The following is a 17,536-nucleotide window of genomic DNA, read 5'->3' on the forward strand; positions in this document are numbered from 1 at the left end:
GCTGAGAGATAGTGAAAGTGAAGGCAGACTGTGAAGAATTCTGGAGCCGTCAGTCGAATCTAATTTTTCTAACTCTGAGAGAGGGACGTGGAGCCATTTGTAAAGCTCACAAGCTAAACATCTGCATGCTGATCCCAAACCTGGTGAGCTGGACCCTGCCCGCGGCAGCTTCTTCATGGGCATGGTTATGCTTCACAGCCTCTGAAAGAGGAGAGCTGAGCTTGTGCAGATTCATGGGAGAGAACAGGTGATCAGTGCTGGGAACACCTCTGAGCCAGAAACCTGAATGGCGGAGAGCCTGCAAACCAATTATGAGGCTTTCTAAATGCAAGAGAGAGAAAATGTAATTCAAAAACAGTTAACTGCCTCATTTTAGGAACTTCGCAAGATATATCTGTATTGATTTTTCATATATAAAGTCTTCCATAACTTTTAACCCCTTAACGCCACAGGACATGAGTTTACATCAGTACTGGTGTATCTTGACGCCACCGGAAGCTAGGGATTTGACAGGGCTTGCATGTAGCAATGCCCCTGTCACACCCCTAGCTCCTGGTAGGGTGAAGAATGTAAGGTCCTAGCGCCGTGTGTATTGCTTGAGTGCCTGGTCTGGAGTGTTATTTTTCCTATTAGGCTTAGTTATGTAAGCCTAATAGGAAAAGAAACCCTCACCCTAACCCTCCAGACCAGGCACTAAAGCAATAGGTACGCAGCATTGCTCCCTTCGCACCCCCAGTGGTCCGTGGCAGCAGTTTGTTGCAGCCGCTGTTGTGGCTGTCTGCTCCATTCAGCCCCGTTAATGCCCAGGTCACTCACTGTTAAGCAGCGCTGTCGCTGTGCTTCAGCTGCAGATGCCGCCGCTCACACTGTTCGCACTATCCTCCTGGCGTTAGGGATTGAACTAAACGTTGCTCCCAGCCTCGCCGCACTGCACTGCTCCACCACCGCTCCATGCCTCAGCACTGTCCACACGCACCTGTGCCTCTGTCAGCGCCGCCGCTCGCAGCCTCAGAACTGCACTGGTCTCTGTGGTCCAGCGACGTGATTCCCTGCATTGCCGCTGTCCCCTACCAGGTCAGAACAGCACTTGGGGCTTTAAGCACGCCCCCAGCCAATCAGAAGCTGGGAGCGTGAAAAACTTTTCTGACAGCTGTATTATGTTGCCACTCCTTATTTCCAGTGGTGACAGAATACACTACAAAATTGGTAGTGTTGTAATCGTACTAGCCTACAGCAAAATATTTATCATGTAATTTATGCTGCATGATTAATGCTGAAAAAAAACCTGGTAGAATTGATGTGTTTTCTTTCCTTGCTCTCCAAAAAAAATGTATAAACGTTTTGCATTATGTATACCCAAACATTGTATCAATAAAAACTGCAGTTTGCTATGTAAAAAAACAAGCCCTCATATGGTCATGTCAACGGAAAAATAAAAAAGCTATGGCTTTTAAAAAGTGGAGATGAAAATTCCTAAAAAATGGTCAGGTCCTTAGGGCCAAAATAGGCCATGTCCTTAACCCCTTCCCGCTCCATGACGTACTGGTACGTCATGGGAGGCGAGTACTTCGCGCAAAATGACGTACCGATACGTCATCGGGATAGCGCGAGGTCAGTCATGATCACATCTGTCAGTCACAGCCGGCGTCCCGCTGCAACAGTGGGGGGGGCATCGGAGATGCGCCCCCTGCTGTTAACCCCTTCCCTGCCGCGATCTAAGTAGATTGCGGCAGGGAAAGAGTTCACAGAGGGAGAGCGCTCCCTCTGTGTCTCTGGCCGACTCTCGCGATGTCATCGCGAGAGCCCGGCCTGTCACCATGGCAACAGAGAGCCCGGCCTGTCACCATGGCCAGACACTGGCGTCCTGTATTGCCTATGCCTATGATCGCTGTATAAGCGATAAGGCATGGCAGGGCAGTAGATCATAGGCACAGTGCTGCAAGTCCCTCAGAGGGACTCAAATTGTGTAAAAAAAAAAGAAAAATGTACAAAAAAATGTAAAAAAACCCCTTTTTTATGCTTTTTCTAATATTAGCATAAAAAAAGTTTAAAAAAAAATTCAAACCCCACATATTGGGTATTGACATGTCCATAACGACGTGTACAAAAAGTTGAACATGCTTTTTATTTTGTACAAAAAAACGCTAAAAAACAGAGGCAAAATGCTAATTTTTAGCATTTTGCCTCACAAAAAATGCAATAAAAGTGATCAAAAAAGCCGTACATTCCCCAAAATGGAACCAACAAAAACTATAGCTCGTCTCGCAAAAAATAAGCCCTTATAGAGCTCCGTACATAGAAAAATAAAAAAGTTACAGGACTTTGAATGCAGCTATAGAGAAAAAAAAAAGATTTCCAAAAAAAAGGCTTTTTATTGCAAAAAAGTGTAAAAACCTAAAAAAATATAAGAATTTTGGTATCGTTGTAACTGTACCGACCCGCAGAAAAAATTTAGTGTGTCATTTATGCTGCATGATTAATGCTGTAAAAAAAAAAAATCTATGTCAGAATTGAAGCGTTTTCTCTCCCTGCTATCATAAAAAAAATAATAAAAGTTTTACAATATAGTCTATGTACCCAAAAGTGGCACCGATAAAAACTACAGCTCGCCACGCAAAAAACAAGCCCTTATACGGCCGCGTCGACGGAAAAATAAAAAAGTTATGGCTTTTGAAAAATGGAGATGGAAAAATACCAAAAATCGCTTGGTCCTCAACGCCAAAATAGGCCATGTCATTAGGGGGTTAAGGGGCATACCCACACTTTCAGATGACTTTTCAGAATAAGCTGCTATGTGTATTCAGTATGAGGAAAAATATTATTTCTGGCCATTATATGACTTGTATCCTACATTTTTCACCTGTTTTCCCTTCTGCAGGCTGTGTCTCACTGTACATGGAGAAAATGGCAGATTCTGTTCCCTAACTCGAACACAAAGATAAATTATATCATCAAGGGGAATATTCGAGAAGTACTGAGCAGTGTAGATATAATTCCAGTAGGCATAATACAGAAACTCACTGTTAAACACATGCAGATGTGGCTGCTGCTATCAACTCCCTGCAGCAGCCACATCTAAAACAACCTTTCAGCAAATCCTACTGGATATGGGGCTCTGAAGAACAATGCTAACAAAAGTGCATCAGAAGGAAATGCTTCAATTTGCCCAGCAATATCAGAATTGCACCACCGCTAATTGGCAAAGGGTTCCCTTCTCCAATGAGTCATGTTTTCTGCTTCATTGGACGGATGGATGTTTGAGTTTCAGGCGAGAAACATCAGCAAACAAACACCATGCAACAACTGCTGGAAGAACACAAGCTGGTGGCGGCAGCATTATGGTCTGGGGAATTTTTCATGGCATTCTCTGGGCCCATCATCCATATGGAAGACACTCTAAACCAATTTGGTTATGAATCCTTGCAGATCACGTGCACCCGTACATGCTGTTTGTCTTCCCTGGAGCAGATGGGATCGTCCAGCAAGACAATTGCACATATCACAAGTCTAGAAATACCCAGCAGTGGTTGGAAAAGCACAATAAAGACATCCAAGTTTTTTCCTGGCCCCCTTATGCCTCAGACTTGAACACAATTGAGCATATGTGAGACCACCTTCATTATCATGTTGGCTCAATGAATCCTCCCCCACTGACCTTCCAGCAACTGTGGCATGCACTGCGTTCAGCATGGCTCCAGATACCTGAGACCACCTACCAGCACCTTACTGAGTCACTCCCAGCCCATCTAGCTGCTGACCACGTGGCACACAGCGGTTACTCTGCCTATTAGCTGGTGGTAATAATGATGTGACTCGACTGTATAACAAAGGATAAAGATCATCAGCATAGAACTAGAATATTGCTATTCACTATTTGTATCAATAGTCTTTTGTCTTCTCAGAGCAGCACACCCAGGGCACACTGGGCATACTTGATAGGACAATTGTTCTAATTACTTAGAAGGCTTGAGGGCAATACCGAAATGTTTTCTTGCCCTTTTTGTTGTGTCATTTTTAACTGAAACCACACCTTTCATCATTACATACACAGCAACATTTGTAATCTTCCTCTAACCCAGTTGCTGCTGTGAGTGTTGTGGCATCCTGCTGTGATGCTACAAAGAGCAACTTTTGAACATTTGTTAGATACAGTCGTGAAGGCATTGTGTCACTAGAAAACACCGCATAGTATTAAAGGGAACTTGTCACAAGTTGTAAGCACATTAAAGCAATCCCAGTGCTGCAATAGTGTAGTTGCAGTCTTTCCAACACAGCTCTTTTTTTAATATACAGCTTTCTGTATATTACGAAAATCTCCCAAATCGTATGTAAATGTAGCTGAGCAGGTCTGGTGGGGGGTGGTGGGTGAGGGGTCTGGAAAGGCTCCCCTAACTGTTTTATTTTTTCTTAAAGTCCACCTCTCTGACGTTTAATGACGTAGTTCGCACTACCCACACACTGCTCTGAAATCCCATGGTTGCTCCCGGCACATGACCAGATGAGTTACTCAAATCTGCTCACAAGTGGGATAGCCCAAAGATCCACGGACGTTACTACTGGGTCTAAATAAATAACAGAATAAATGTTAATAATGTTTATTAATTTACGCAGTTACAAAAAACTATATATTTTGTAGAAGTGAAGTAAAATAAAACACACATACGATATCACTATAATTATTATGACCCATATAATTAACTTTATACTGTGACTGAATAAAACCCATTATAGCAAGACCAGCCTTACCAATAATAATACTATTTAAGGGACAAATAATCCCACCACACCATGATCACATCACCACCGCATAGTCATTAATACCAACACACTGTAACTAAATAAAGACCACTACAAAGATCAATGCTACCTGTAATAACACTATATGAGGGCCAAATCATACCCCCTAACCATGACCACCACAGACGTAAAATATCTATATTTGTATATGACACAAAACTATGTAATGATATTAGCACAGGAGAGGACAGTATACAGTTGCAAAAGGATCTGGATAAGTTGGGAGCAGAAAAGTGACAAATAAGGTTTGACCCCGATAAATGTAAGGTTATGCACATGGGCAGAGGAAATACATGTCATCATTACACACTAAATGGGGAACCACTGGGAAACACTGACATCGAAAAGGGCTTAGGGGTTTTAGTTAACTGTAAGCTTAACTGGAGCAACCAGTGTCAGAAAGCTGCTGCCAAGGCAAATAGGATCATGGGGTGCATCAAAAGAGGTGTAGGGGCACATGATGAGAACATTGTTCTTCCTCTTTACAAGTCACTGGTCAGACCACACATGGAATATTGTGGACAGTTTTGTGCACCGGTAATCAATAAGGACATATCCGAGCTGGGGGTACAAAGGCAGGCAACTAAAGTAATAAATGGAATGGATGGATCTGTACCATGATATGTTTATACCCAGGACTGTGACTGTAACAAGGGGGCATCCTCTACATCTAGAGGTAAGAAGGTTTTTACACTGACATAGAAGAGGGTTCTTTACTGTAAGAGCAGTGAGACTATGGAACTCTCTGCCTGAGGACGTGGTGATGGCGAATTTGATAAGAGTTCAAAAGGGGCCTGGATGTTTTTCTTGAGTGATACAATATTATGTTATGATCATTAATAACTTAAGAAGGGTCGGTGTTCTGGGGATTATTCCGATAGACAGATTAGAGTCAGGAAGGAATGTTTTTCCCTTAAATGGGGAAAAATTGGCTTGTACCTCATTGTTGGTTTGTTTTTCTTCTTCTGCATCAACATTGGGGGTAATAGGCTGAACTAGATGGACTTTTCTTCTTTTTCGGCCCTACATACTATAGTAATATGTTATAGAGGCCCCTACTCAGTAATAATGCCCCAAATAAGCTTCCACTCAGTAATAATGCCCCATCTAGACCCCCACTCAGTAATAATGCCCCATATAGACTCCCACTCAGTAATAATGCGCCACATAGACTCCCAGTGATAATGCCTCATATAGGTCTGCAGGCAGTAAAAATGCCCCATATAGCTCCCACTGTAATAATGTCCCTCATGGGCACTAGCGTCGACACTCATTAGCAGTTCCCATTATATGAACTAAGAAGAAAAAAAAGTTATGTTCACCCATGTGGCTCCTCCCACTGCCAGCCTCTGCAGTCCACACTGGCACTTGCACTATTCACCTACTGAATTCAGCTTACAATGATCATATGATGTGTCACATAATTGTTCACTTGCTAAATTCTAGGTAAAGCAATATGGGAGTGGACAACAGAGGAGAAACATCCGTGAGTATAAGTTATTTATTCTTTTTCACATTTCACCAAAATTTGCTCCCGTCCACCGGCCCCAGGACCCGACCAGCCCACTGGGAATTCTTCCAGTGGGTTGTATGGCCAATCTGTCTCTGTCCACAAAGCTAAAATTGGAGCTCCTGGGCTCCCAGGTAAAATGTGTAACAGGGTCTCAAACTTCTCCAGAACCTATCATTTATAGTTCTGGTGCTTTCTTCTGAAGTAAAGACCCCCTAGGTCTCCAGAGCATAGGTGTAACTGCAGCTTCTGCACCCACCATTAGATACCCCTTTGCATCTAGATTTGATAAAGAAGTGCCAGGTAAGGCTACAGGAAGTTAACCTCTGCATTTGTCTGTAATATTGTGTTTTTTAGCATATTTTCAACATAACGTTTTCATCAATTGGCCTCCACTCAGCTAAGTCATAGATATCCTGTAAAAAAGTGTATACATTAAAGGGTTTTTAGGGAAGTATTATTGATGACCTACACTCGGCATAGGTCATTAATAGTTAATCGGCTGGGTCCACAAGACATTAATACTGCAACCTTATTTTTCAAATGTAGTTGTACAAAATTGCCAAGTATGTCATCGTACATATAAGAGCTCAATACAGTTTTGTTGTAATAAAAGAAATTAAATTAATAGCGCTCTTGAGGCACCAGTTTGAAAATTTTATAGGGTTAATTTTCAACCAGGGTTGTATTCCAATATTATATACATTTTTGTAACATGGGAGCTTATGATGATAAATGACATCCTTCAGGTGTAGACATGCATTTTGTTGTTTTTTTAAAATTTGCTTACCATCTGATACCATACATCTCAGGTTTAGAGACAAGTGATGGAAGGACATATCTGTGATTTTCCATTGCCTTTGGTGGGTAAAATAGTGGGAACTGCTGTGTTATTCTACCCAGCAAAAAATAACAGAAAATCAATTGGATCCGTCATTCTTCTGTTTCAATCTGTTAAAGACAAATCTGTCACTGATCCATCAGAGGAGTTATTCATCATGAAGAACTGAACCAAACCTAAGATTTTAGAAACTTTTAATCATTTCTACATAAAATGTAAGTGAATCACATAACCAACAATATACACTGACTGATCGCTGTATTAGGATTACCTACTCCAAAACAGGTTGGTCCACCTTTTTGGGCAATTACAGCTTCCAGACATCGAACATCCTCCATACTCAACTCAACCTATGCCCACTGCAGCATATCCCTCTGAAGCATATCCCTCGGTGTACATTTTGCAGATAAGGTGAGAGCAGATCTCAGAGCCCTTTTTAACATATCCCAAACCTGTTCAGTGGGGTTCCATTCCAATGAGTTTGGGGGCCAAGGTAGTGGCAAATTTATTGTGTAACCACTCCCTAGTGATCCTAACTTGATGACAATGAGCGTTTTCCTGTTGAAAGAGGGCACTGTGATAAGAGATGAGTTCCTGAAGATATAGGGGCAGATAGCTAACAGTTCCCTGTAGTGTTCACCATTCAAAGACTGTGGTATGATGACCAATGGTCCAAGGCTATACCAGGAAATGCTCCCCAGATGATGACACTGCCTTCACCAGCCAGTTGAACTCCAATGGTGCACCCATGGGATACAGTTTCATGCTGTTTATGCCAGATGTGAACCCAGCCATCCATATGGTTCTCCAGAAAAAGGGACTTGTCACTCCAGAAGACTTTCTGTCAAGGTGCATTGACATCTTTCCTGGCCCCAAAGCAAGGCATTATTGGTGATGATGTCGGTTATAAAAGGCACCCTTGTTGGTCTTTGGCTATTGAACCCCAGTCAACGCAAGGTATGCAACATAGTCATTGTGGAAAATTGTATAACTTTCCCGCTCTTGTAACTCTAGGTCAGCTCGTCCACTGTGGCACATCGTTGCTGAGATACCAGTCATGCCACCTGATGCTTGCCTCTAGGATCAACCACACATGACCTGCCGCTGTATGATCTGTTGAATTTCTGTCCAAAGCTTGACCAGTCTTGGTGCACTCTTGATACCTTGGTTCAGGAATAGCCAACCAGCGCAACTATTCACCCATGACTGCAATATGTTGCCTTCTGCTGTGCAGAGGAGAGGTCAGCATGTTATCTGAGAACAGATCGTGATACGGCCATCATGTGGTACCGTGTTACTGGTCACAAGATGTCATGTGCCAGCTGTTCCTGCTGCACTGATCTTTCAGTGTAGATTGCTACCGTTATTTGCAAAAATGTTCAGAAACCAGAAAATTTGCAAGGATGTTCAGAGATTTAACACTTTCCAATCCACTGTCTGACGTCTAAAGACATTCTGATTGAAGGCTGTACAGCTTCCGATGTTGGAAGACGTCCGCCAGGGTATTCTTACTGTATATTACTGGCTGCTCTGTTGTCGGGGGGCCTCTCCAGCATGTCCAATACGGCAGTACTGGCTCTAGCTAGCAGGTGGCGCCATTGTATAATGGCAGAAAGCGAAAGCCCGCTAGGAAACCATGAATCCAAAATTGGATTGCAAAGGGTTAAAGTGAGAAAATTGAAGCAATACTTTAGTTTACAGCAGTCTGTAGACTGCATCCCATTTGGAGAATTCGCATTGGGAATTTGAGTGTCCTACTGCCAATGGGAGCAAATGTGTTTACAGTAATATATCAGAAAATAACTGTATAGAACCATACAAAATATTTTGGTTTCTTGTCTGAGCTCTGATCCCTTGTTTGTTTGTTGTACCATGATTAGTGTTGAAAGAGTCAAACTAAAATGTATCTATCAGCTCCATAATTTGTCATTTGCCAATTAGCCCAATACCCTGTAGGCCCTCTTCCTTCTGTTTCAGAATTGATTACATCTTCAGAAAATAACATAAATTTGTTTTTATTTGTTCTAGTCCAGTTATTTACTACGGTGAACAAATATTGTCACTCCGTTCATTATCAGATCTATTGCCAAGAGAGAATGTGCTAATCCAAACAATAATAGCAACATTTTTTTTATTGTTCTGTGAAATGCGCGGCCTCCTAATGCTGCCGCCTGAGGGGGTCACCTAGTTTGACTCATTATAGAGCAGTTCCTGCTGTTTGCTTCCCCTGTGGAGGTTTCATCTATGCAGCCTATTCTCTGTGATCTTTCATTAGAAGCCGATTTTTCACAGCATACACTAAAATGAGTTAGACTCTTGTCACACTCTGTTATATTTAGTGCTTAAACTCCTTCAGCATCAGGAACTGTTAAAGGGGCATGACAATGCCAGATAAAAAGGGCAAAGAACAACAAAAAAAAAACACAAAATATCTAGTGAAATGTACTATTTTTGAGTTTCAAAGCTCAATATCAAGACCTTGCAACCATAGCTAAGATAGATTGTCTCCTCATCTCCCAGAATACCAGAAATATTCTTTCAAGATGGTCTGTCATGAGTCACAGCTTCCCTTAATGACATGTTATATTACCCCCATTCCCATGGCTCTGCAGTTTCAGCTTTTATCACTGATATCGGCCTTCCTTCTGGCCATTTAAATTTTTTTAGACATAGAAACAGACCATGCATTAGGTCCTTGGAAATAGGGGCTACAGCCCTGGTTGTTGTTGTCTCCTATGCTATTAGGTGTGAGAACTTGTGCTGGACTTTCTTCTGCAATGGAATTGCATGTTAGTAATCAAATAATGTGGAAATGGCCCAAATATTATTAAAAAAGAGTGGCAGGAGAGACAAACACCAGTTCCTTCTCTCTTAGGTGGCAAATTCACCAACATAACAGAGGCCCCCTTCCTCTATGTAAATTACTGTTTCTTATAGTGAACAGGATATAATGACAGTCTGGTCTTGACCTTTAATGGTGATTGATTTAAATTCCATCCACTGCCCTGCTTAGTTTCCCTATATTTTATGTAAAAGATCTCAAAACCTGACCTAGAATGTAAGACTAGATAGGTATGGAAACTATGAATAAAACACTGTGAGTACATCAAATGGTGCAAACTGTATATGCTAGTGTGTATATGCTAGTGTCGCAGCTGCCCAGTCCTGTTGGAGAAAACAAACTGCTGACGAAGAGACAGAAGGCAGACACAGGATGAGCAACGTGTAGAAACTAACAGTACCAGAGACAGAGTAGGAAATGGCAGGGGAGTCTGGGACTTATGCCTGGATCTCTCCTAGCTGAACCTGAAAGGGGAGTAGAGCACCTCCCCCGAAAAGGGCAATCCCACAGATGGAGCCTAACTGATGCCCTAAATGTCCCTACATGTTTTACAGCAGACAGGGGATGCAGGAAGAATGAGCAGAGTCAGTGATACAAGATGTGGTACCAAAGGGGAAAGGCAAAAGAGGTGTAAAGAACCAAGTCCTTAGAGGGAATGAAGTCAGAACCAGAGGAAGAAGCTAAAGCCGTAGTCAAAAGTCAAAACAAGTCACGCATAGTTAGTCCAATTTCAGAGCTCAAACTCCAAAGCCACCAGGCCCCTAACAAACGACCAGGATACTATAGGATTATCAGCATCCTCTGCACAGAGGTACCAGAATAAATACTCCAAAAGACACACTGATAGACTTACTGAGACAACTGACAGCCTATCTGTAAAGCAACAGAAGGGAAATGTTGCTGCTACAGCACCCAGCACCAAATGACAATGCGCATGTACTAGGAGGCACATCACATGGTCCAACACTGATAACAAACCCATGCGAGCACCTGGAAGCTGTCTGCACCATGACAGTACTCCCCTCCAATGATGTGTTACTGTACCCATAGGACCAGACTTTGAAGGGTTCCTTTTATGAAACATCTTAAGTTGTTTCAGATGAACATCCATCACCAGAACCCAGGTTCTTTCTTCAGGTCCATAACCCCACCAACGCACCAGATATTGTAAGGTGCTGTGAATCCAGTGAGGATCCAAGATTTTCTGTATCTCAAATTGTAATCTACGTTCAACCAGAATTGGTGGAGGAGGGTCCTTGTCAAGAATTGAAGTGAAATATTTCTTAAGTTAATACCAATGAAATACATTAGTGATCTTAAAAGACTGAGACATCTTCAGCCTAAAAGGAGGATTCATTTTAAAGACTGCTTTTTGTCACCATCTTTTATTTTTCCGTTGATTGGGCTATGTAAGGGCTCATCTTTTGCAGAGGAAACTGTAGTTTTTATTATTTATTACAAAGTTTTTTTTCTTGCATACGTAGTAACTAGAGATGAGCAAGCGTACTCGTTAAGGCAAAATACTCGAGAGAGTATTGCCATTTTTGAGTACATGCCCGCTCGTGAGAAAAGATTCGGGTGCTGGCGGGGGTGAGCGGTGGATTGCAGGAGTGAGCAGGGGGCAGCGGGGGGAAAAAGAAAGAGAGATCTCCCCCGCTGGCCCCTGAATGTATTCTGACGAGGAGGCAGGTACTTGAAAAGGACGATACTCGCTCGAGTATTATCCCTTAACGAGTATGCTTGCTCATCTCTAGTAGTAAGTAACCCAAAAAGTGCAAATCTGCCATTGTGTTTTTATTTTATTTTTTTTTACTGCGTTAATCATGCAAGATTAATAATACTGACATATTGTAATAAATTAGACCTTTACGGATGTAGTGAATCACATTTTTAGATTTCTGTAATTTTTTTTTTTACTTTCTAGATGTGATAACTGGGGAAAGGTTTTTTTTTGTTCGTTTGTTTGTATTTTTTTTAAATGCTACAATAATTTAAAAAATTCTTTATTTTATCTTTATTTTACTTATTTATATTAGTCCCCAAAAGGGACTTGAACTTGTGATTGTTTGATCGCTTATACAGTACAATGTAATACTATGGTATTGCCTTAGGGTGCTTTCAGATGAGCGTGTGCATACATAGGTGTGCACAAAACATAGGCGTGCGTACATAGGTGCGCACGTATCTATTATAACCATTGGTCCCCTATGGTGTGTTCACATGTCCATGATTTACAGATGTGCAAACGGATGTACCTGCAAAACATAGGACATGCGTGCACCATAGGTCCGTGGTGCGTGTCAATATTCCCCAGTGGGGAGTCACAGTGTTCAGTGACAAGGGGACTCCCCACAGGGCATAAAGAATGCCCTGGCACAGCTGTGGCAAAGGATTTCTTCATCTCCGCGGGGAGTCCCCTTGTCACTGAACACTGTGACAGCACTGGGGACTCCCCGCGAGGCTGAAGAACCCCCCTGCCACAGCTGTGGCAGAGGATTGCGATGTTCTCCTATTGCTTTCAATGGGATCGGCACTTCTCCAGCACCATGGAGAGCAGAGTCTTCTCCCTGCAGTGCTCTGAATCTTTCAGCAGCCAGGGATTTAAAATCTCCGCCTACTGAAAGGGCTGTATCTGATTGGCTGAGCACTCAGCCAATCACAGGCAGTGCTCAGCCATTCATTGAACATTTTAAACACATTCTAGGAATGATTTTCAGGGAAGGGCTTGCCAGCAGCCCATTGATTTCAATCGGGTTGCAGAAGCGTTGATTCTATAGAAAGCAATGAGAGAACATTGCAATCCTCTGCCACAGCTGTCACACCTGTGACAGCTGTGGCAGGGGAATTCTTCAGCCTCAAGGAGGGTCCCCTTGTCATTGAACACTGTGACAGTGCTATCAGAGTGTTCAGTAACAAGGGGACTCCCTGCGGAGATGAAGAAATCCTCTACCACAGCTGTGGCAGGGATTCTTTACTCCCTGCAGGGAATATTTACACAGCAACAGCGGAGAGGTGAGTATCTGTATGTGTATGTGTGTGTATATATATATTTATTTTATTTATTTATTTTTACACAAACCAGGGATGATTTGCAGGGAAGGGTTTATATTTCAAGCCCTTCCCCGAAAATAACTGCAGGAGTTGCCGCGGCCCTATTGAAGGCAATAGGCACGGACCTGCATTCACGCGTGTTTGTGCACATACATGGGTGCGCGGTTTTGTGCACACCTATGTACGGACACACACGCTCGCGTGAATGCACCTTTATACTGTATTTTAACAGACTGCCTATTAAAAATCTGATTCAAGTCTTTAATAGGCAAATGATCGTAACAGTCTAGGGGCCCTTCAGAGGTCCTCTGGCTGCCCAGATACCCAGATGGCACCCCTGCAATCTTATCACAGGGGGCCATTTTGGGACATTTAAATCATGATCGGGACATTGAAATGCTGTTGTCTGAACTGACAGTGGTATTTAAAAGGTTAACAGCTGCGATCAGAGTTCTCTCTGATTGCGTCTGTTGTAGGCAAGAGTCGGCTATAAGAGACAGTTGATTCCTGCTGTTTATGGAATGGGTTCAGCTACCAGTTAGGACATAAGGAGTCATATGTGTCACAAAAGAGTTAATATTCCTAGTAGAAAGCCATTCCTTCTCCCCTACCAAAAAATTATTCTTCTGTCCACAGCTTCTTTATATCTAGAAATTGAACGACTGAAATTCTTTTAAATTTACTACCGCACAAAAGAGAAGCATGAAGAAAAATCATTCTCAGACAAATCAGAGACAAAAGTCAAATAGGGACCAAAACAAGGATGGCATCTATAATTACAAAAGATTAGCGATGTACCTGTTGATTCAAGAGAGTGATTGTTCAGTGCAAATTCTGCTACAGGCAAGAAGGAAGACTAAACCTGGTTATCAGGTACAAACCAATGCAAATACTCTTTCTAATATTGATTTAGACTTTCTGTTTATTCGTTAGGCGCTGGATGATGTAAAGATGAAAATGATAACTGTATGTCTAGAAGGGCACATAACGAGCTCCAAAACTTAAATATAAACTGGAGCCCTCTATCAGAGACAATGGGAAGGATTTATGATAGTGTCTAAAGGAAAAGGTGTTGCTTTTACCAATCAGAGCTCAATTTTGATTTCTTATACTGCTGTAGTAAAATGAAAGCTGCTCTGTGATTGGTTGGACAATAAAGACAATGTTTGTTTTAGACAGTTGCATACATCTGCCCCATTGTTTATAGGAATACTGTGTAAACTAGCAATATTAGCAATGAACAGTTTGGCTACAATAAGGTAAAGCGACAAGATGACATATCGTACTGAAATGGTCAACTATAACCCAAAGTACTGTATTTCTTTCCAAACAAGGAAGGTCATAGTGTAATCTATGGATAAATGTGTATAAGATCTCTTCGTAACTAGTAGTAATTTCTTGGCCAGTCAATTCAAAGGAGACTTGGAACTAGCATAGATCTCATAAGCCTCCACATATCCCTCAACATCACTGCGAATAGATGGCCACCAGAAATTAGGGGAGACCAGTTAACATATTCTGTTAATACCTGGATGTCCATCGAGAGAGGATCATGCATTTCTGTAATTAATTGAAATCTAAACAAAACCAGTACAAATAATTTCCCATCAGGAAGAGTATTGGGAGCAAGATTTTGAGCATCTCTAATTTGAAACTTGAGATATGATGAAACAGAAGAGAACACAAACCCTTTAGCTAATATAGAAGTAGGTGTTTCCACTTAAACGCCTGGAATGAAACACCTAGAGTGTATGCTTTTTATTCCTGGATAATAAATTACAATAAAATGAAAGCATGAGAAAAAGAGAGACCAACGAGCCTGCCCGGCATCCAACCTTTTAGCTGACTCTAAATAGACAAGGTTCTTACAATCAGTAATTAATTATATAAATTCTATGTGCCCTCAAGAAGGTGTCTCCATTCTTCAAATGCCCATTTAATAGCGAGTAATTTTCTATTACTGATATCATAGTTCTGTTCAGACAGCAAAAAGTTTCCAGAGAAGAAAGCACGAGGAAGAACCCTGTAACGCTGTCCCCACACCAATTTCAGAAGCATCCACCTACACAATAAAATCAAGACTGGAAATGATGAAAAACTTTTTTTAGAAAGCTAAATGCACTCTCAGTGGTGGAATTCCTTTTAGATGCACTCAATAAGTGGCTTAACTAGCTCAGAAAATCAATAAGTGGCTTAACTAGCTCAGAAAATCCACAAATACATTTTGTATAACAATGTGCAAACCCAAGAAAGCATTGTAACATTTTAGGATTTTCAGGTTGAACCAAGCCCAAGTCAGCTTGAACTTTTGCAGGATCAAATATAACCTGAAAACTAAATTTCTTGAATAGCAAATAGACATTTCTCTTTTTTAGCGAATAAAGAGTTTTCCCTGAGAGTTTGCAGAACCAGACAAATGTGACTATTAGGGGAAGCAAGTCTGGAGAATAAATTAGTATATTATCCAGATGGACTAAACCGAAAAGGCCAATGGAGTTCCGAAGAACGTCATTAATAAACTATTTGAATACTGCAAGAACATTGATAAACCCAAAATCCATCACCAGATTCTCCCGGAGTGTTAAAAGCTGTCTTCCACTCATTTCCCTCATGAATACAAATGAGATTATAGGCACGGTGTAGGTCTACTTTTGAAAAACAAAGGATAATAGTCAACAGCTGAGACTAGAATTTATTTAGCAAGAGGTATCCTTGTTAATTCCGCAGCAAATTTAGAATCAATTAAATTAATGCCAGAACCACAATCTACACAAATGGCCAGAGGAATGTAGCAACTGTCCGTTAATATTTCAACAGGGAGGATAAACTTGAATGATGTAAACTAAGCAATTTATAAGACCAGTAGATCATCCTCACAATCCACTGAGGACAATTACCCTGCTAAAGAGTACGAATCCTAATCTCAGCTAAGACTATCCAGTTTGGATCATCACAGAGGAGACTCAGTGCTGAGAAAAAATTGTTAGCTACCCATGCCTGTGGGTCTCCCTGTAAATGGAAAATAATAATACCCACACTATGAGCCCTGTTCCCTGAAGAGTGGGGTCTTAACTTAAAATACAATTTACATGCCTCCCTGAAAGTAACAAAGTTGTTTCGATTACCAGAAAACCGATATAATAAATCCAATTTAGCTTCTGCTGGAGCAGGTGCTGCAGTTACCACCGATGGAAACGTCACGGCTATCTACTACTGAACTTGCTGCTTAATCTCAGAAACTGTAAGGACAAACCTTACATCTGTTTGACCAATAACTGGATCCATCATTTGTTTGGCTCACATTTGATTTTTTTTTTACGGCCAATAAAAATGTCATGTTCGTACAGTCTTGTCAGAGAAACCAAATTACTGACAAAGTGGAACAGTGCCAGGTATAGAGTAAGAACGTCAAGGAAATCTAGGACCTATCATGGTTCTTGACAGAAATACTTAGGTTGTTTAGCTGTTAGAAAAGACCTCCCTCCTAATGTTTTCTGAGTTATTTTTTTTACGTAGTTTTGGGTCCCCGGTGCCCAAAACTTTATAGATGGAATATACTCCGCACGGCATCTGAAAGGTGATGTCACCCATCTAGAAGGCCCAAGGATATCCCTGTAAACCTGTTACATGTGTTTCTTATGTAGGAGCCCTCAGCAAGTTTACCGGACGTCTATTTGCTGTAGTGGTCACGTGGGTAAACAATGTGACCATTACAATGCTTGTGAAAAGGAAGGCCAGGAGTGTCAGGGTACCACTGTGGGGGTAGGAGATGAGTATTGTTTTGTTTTTTTTACATAGTTTGCATCCTTCCCCTGCCAACAATACACAGTTTTACAAAAAAAAAATTAAATTTTTTCGGGACAAAATTTTTGTGTTTCTTACAGAATTTTGGGTGCTCAAATTCTGATTGTCAGGAACAGATTTCCAGACAATAACCTTCAGAGTAGAATAAAGAAAAAAAATCCAGCACCTAGGAAGAGTTGTTGAAATCGTATGAAACTTTATCTCTATATGGTTGTAACGTTGATAGAAGTGATTACAATATCAGAGCAAAAGGAGAATTTATTGTGGAAATCTGAACACTTGATGGAAGGCTCTAGTACCCTGTTGGCCACCTCTAGGATGCAAGATACTGTCAGGCATGGAGGCATATTAGTTCACATTTGCTGTAACTGAGTCTCTAGATTGTGCAAACTCATAGGCTGTAGAAGTTGGCATCCTTGATAGTACCTACATGCTCTATTGGCAATAAATCTGATGACCAGGCAGGCCATGGAAGTGTGGCAATGTTGTGGATGCTTTTCTGTGACATGCGGATAACGAAAGAGTCGGAGCTGCTCATGCTTCTTGGACGATTAGATGATTCTCTCTACTGGTGGTCTGTTGAAAGTGTCCTGAACCCGGTCATCTTCTTTGCTTGCCCATATGCAACCACTGGTCAGAGTGGCCCAGGTGGCAGGAAATTTGTTGATACGACCATCCAGTGTCTTATATT

This window comes from Eleutherodactylus coqui, chromosome 2 (assembly GCF_035609145.1).
Source record: "Eleutherodactylus coqui strain aEleCoq1 chromosome 2, aEleCoq1.hap1, whole genome shotgun sequence".
Lineage (NCBI taxonomy): Eukaryota > Metazoa > Chordata > Amphibia > Anura > Eleutherodactylidae > Eleutherodactylus > Eleutherodactylus coqui.